The 3987-nt window shown below is 44.0% G+C and overlaps 1 pseudogene; it reads left to right on the top strand.

Moving 5' to 3' along the window:
- The first annotated feature begins 2434 nt into the window (after positions 1–2434).
- Positions 2435–3620, top strand: LOC131410454 (tissue alpha-L-fucosidase-like; annotated as a pseudogene).
- The last annotated feature ends 367 nt before the right edge of the window (positions 3621–3987 follow it).

The raw sequence follows: 3987 nt of genomic DNA, 5'->3' as shown, positions 1-3987 counted from the left end.
TGAAAACATAGTTCAAATTATCCCCATATTTTCAAAATTAAGTGCTGATTCTATTTAAAAAATTTTTCCAGGGGCCAGCCCAATGGAGTAGTGGTTGAGTTTGCACGCTCCACTTCGGCAGCCTGTGGTTTGTGGGCTCGGATCCCTGGTGCGGACCCACACACTGCTAATTGAGCCAGGCTGTGGCGGCAGCGTCCTATATATAAAGTAGAGGAGGATTGGCACAGATGTTAGCTCAGCGACAATCTTCCTCAAGGAAAGAGAGGAGGATTGGCAACAGATGTTAGCTCAGGGCCAGTCTTCTTCACAAAAAAAAAAAAAAAAAAAAAAACAACTTTTCCAGCTATGCTCTATGACCAATATCTGAACACAAAACTCATTTCCTGGGTATTGTATTTCTATTCTTTAATTATTATCTCTAGTATATGTGGCACGATGTCTTGAAGTACCTGAATAATGTGTCAGTTATTTGCAAATTTTCATGGCTACATGAGGAATCACTGTAAACAGACTTGATACTGCACTTCCTTGTGCACATGTATAGGTGTGAATATATATCACTCCAAAGAGAGAGGAACCATTTGTTACTTGGTGTATGTAAAGCATTTAGTACAGTATCTGCATCATAGTAAGTTCTATGGAAGTCTTAGTGGCTGCTACTACCATTGAAAAGCCTAAGGGTTATGCTGTGGTCAGGGATCTGCTGGGCTGGTTTCATGAGATCTACCAACCCCCAGCACAGGCCTAATGCCTGTGCAGTAGATTAGCTATCTGCTTCTTCCTATGAGTGACCCTTTGGGAAGACCATCTTTCTTTTTTTTCTTTTCCTCAAAGCCCCAGTATATGGTTGTATATCCTAGTTGTAGGTCCTTCTAGTTCTTCTGTGTGAGCCACCACCACAGCATGGCAACTGACAGACAGGTGGTGTGCTTTCACCACCAGGAAAAAAACCTGGGCCACTGAGGCAGAGAGCACAGAACTTTAACCACTAGATGGTCAAGGCTGGCACAAGACCATCTTTGTAGGTCTACATTTTTCCCATTGGCTGCCCCTTGGGAACTGTCAGAGTGTCAAGGATGAAACACGCATGGGCGCCATGACTCTAAAGCAGTGCTTCTCAAACTATGTGTGGTGAAGGGTCAGTTCTTTTTTATTTCTAATCTGTCATAGCCTGATATTTTGTGAAGTGCAATAAAAATAACTTAAAATGGAATAAAAACCCAATACACAAAATTCAAGTCCCATTTTTTTATTAGATTCAACAGACATAAACTTATGCTGCTGAGTGGCTCTTAACAGTTCTCAATGCTTCCTCTCAGTTCTGTGCTTGTCTCATCCCTGAACTGTAACCAACAGATTACAGACAGTAGGCCTCATTTTAAGCACCAATGTTGTAAAGGGCAGTGAGGAACCCCAAAGGCCTATCGTTTCCACACTGTTTTTCTTCCATGGACCTCAAAGGGCTCTCATCAAAGCAGGGGGCACTACAGGTCAGCAGGCCTCAGGCCCCAGCCTGAGGTGGTCAAACCACTGGTGTGACGCTGGTGCACAGGAGGCGACCGAGAGTCCACCAGGGAAAGCTACTTTCAGCTGGGTGCTGGCCATTCGCCCAGCGGGGAATTTACGCACAGCTAAGTGGCAGGCTGTTTAGTGCAGATACACAGGTGTGGAAACAGTCTGTGATAGGCAGGTTTATGGCAAATAAACCCATCGTATGATATACTGTAATCAACTATATAAACAACTTTAAAATTGTCTATACTTCATATTTCCAGCATTTGGTTTTGTTAATCATATGTCTTTCTGACAGCAATTAAATAACCTCGAGAGAAAATGTACACCTGCTGTTTCCCCTGGGGAAACTACATCTCTTTTGCGAATGACATAAGTTCTCCATAAAACATAACTGAAGAGAGGAGAATTGAATTTGGAGATACATCTCCTTTCTCTCGTTTTATTTCTAGTTGAATTGGAGTGAATGGTTTGATATAGCTAATCTTTTTCTGGATCCCTATATTTTGATATTCTATTCAAACCAAAATATTTCCCTGAGGGGCAAACTGGAGATAATAGACACAGGAGGCTGGGAGCGTATCACCTAGTGGGAAGGTCGCACACCTGCCTCACCTGGCCTGCACTTTCATCCTCTTCAGATTCTCGACCCCAAGGCTCTCAATTCTTTCTGATTTCTACAGCAGCTCTCATCTGCTGTCATGAACACCATATTAATCCTGTTTTCCTTAAAACAAAACATAACAAAATGTTTGCTTTGCATGAGTGAGGTGCCAAACAAGGTCCATCGTTAGGATTGGTGAATTTTAATTGGCGGATGTCAGGGCTCCAGAGATGAGGTCATGGGGGAGATGCTGGTGTTGGAATCTGCATAGTGGGTGCCCAGGGCTCAGAGCGGTGGCTGGGTGCTGAGGCAGAATGCATGGTGTTAGTGCACCGGGCTGAGATCTTGGTGCCGGCCTAAAGCAGCGAGTGGTTCTGGTGGGACTGGAAGGGCAAGCAGCTGCACAGGTGCCACTACTTCATGTGCACCAACTACCCACCTGGCTTCAGCTACGCTGACTTTGGGCTGGGGATCACCCAACACCTCTCGCACCCGGTCAGTTGAGTGGGCCGACCTCTTCCAGGCGGCTGGGCCAGTGTCTATGCCTGACAACAAAGCATCAGAAGGCTTCACAAACTGGCTGAGTCCTGTGTCTTGGAACTGGAGCCTGGAGGCCCATTGTGATTTGATGGGTTGATGAGTTGGGAACAGCTGTTCAGAAGGGGAACATATGCTATGGACTCTATCACTCATACTTAGAATGGTTCCATCCACTCTACCTACTTGATAAGAAAAATGACTTCAAAACATAGAGTTCTGTCAGTGTGAAAACAGTGCCAGAGCTATATGACTTTGTCAACAGGTACAAACCTGACCTGATTTGGTCTAATGGAGAGTCGGAATGTCCTGATACTTATCAGAACTCGACAAATTTGTTTTCTTGGCTTTACAATGATAGCTTCGTCAAGGATGAGGTGGTGGTAAATGACCAGTGGGACTAGAAATACTCTTGTTACCATGGAGGATACTACAACTGTCAAGAAACATTCAAGCCAGGGAGGTTGCTAGATCACAAGTGGAAGACATGTACCATTGTTGACAAGTCATCCTGGGGCTATTGTGGGGACATGGCCATGTCTGACATTGCAAGTGAATCTGAAATCATTTCAGAACTGGTTCAGACAGTAAGTTTGGGAGACAACTATCTTCTTAACATTGGACCAACGAAAGATGGACTGATTGATCCCATCTTCCAAGAAAGGCTTCTTGCTGTTGAGAAGTGGCTGAACATCAGTGCGGAAGCTATCTATGCATCTAAACCATCAAGGGTGCAATCAGAGAAGAACATGATATCTGTATGGTGCATCTCAAAAGGATCAGGAGTCTTAATCTTCAATCTCCCATAACTACCACAACTACAAAGGTAAGGATGCTGGGAATCCAAGAAGATCTGAAGTGGTCCACAGATCTGGATAAAGGCCTCCTCATTTCTCTGCCCCAGTTACCACCTTCTGCTGTCCCAGTTAAGTTTGCTTGGACTGTAAAGCTGACAGGAATAGAATGATCATCGGAATTCAAGAGGAAAGGGACACTGCCTGATGTTTGCTGCTCTGATTCTCCTTGTATAGTACCATCGTTGTAATAAACTAACTTCTCTTCCCCACCCAGAGATGGCTTTTCCAACACACTTTAATCAAAAGAACTGAATGCATTACACCGATATCTCAATGGACCAAGTATCCGAGCTGCCTTGCTAGCATACCTCTCTCTGGTCAGCAAAAGAAGGGATTGAATAATTAAGCTCTGAGTTCATTCATTCCTACCTTTGGAAATTATCTACAATGGAAACTTCCCTTCATTCTCTGTGTTTGATAAGCTTACTTGCTTACTCAATGACTTTACTTAAAGAATAAGCCAAGTCACCCTGTTGC

This window comes from Diceros bicornis, chromosome 10 (assembly GCF_020826845.1).
Source record: "Diceros bicornis minor isolate mBicDic1 chromosome 10, mDicBic1.mat.cur, whole genome shotgun sequence".
Lineage (NCBI taxonomy): Eukaryota > Metazoa > Chordata > Mammalia > Perissodactyla > Rhinocerotidae > Diceros > Diceros bicornis.
The sequence above is the reverse complement of the archived record's forward strand: the minus strand, read 5'-3'. Positions and strand labels throughout refer to the sequence as shown.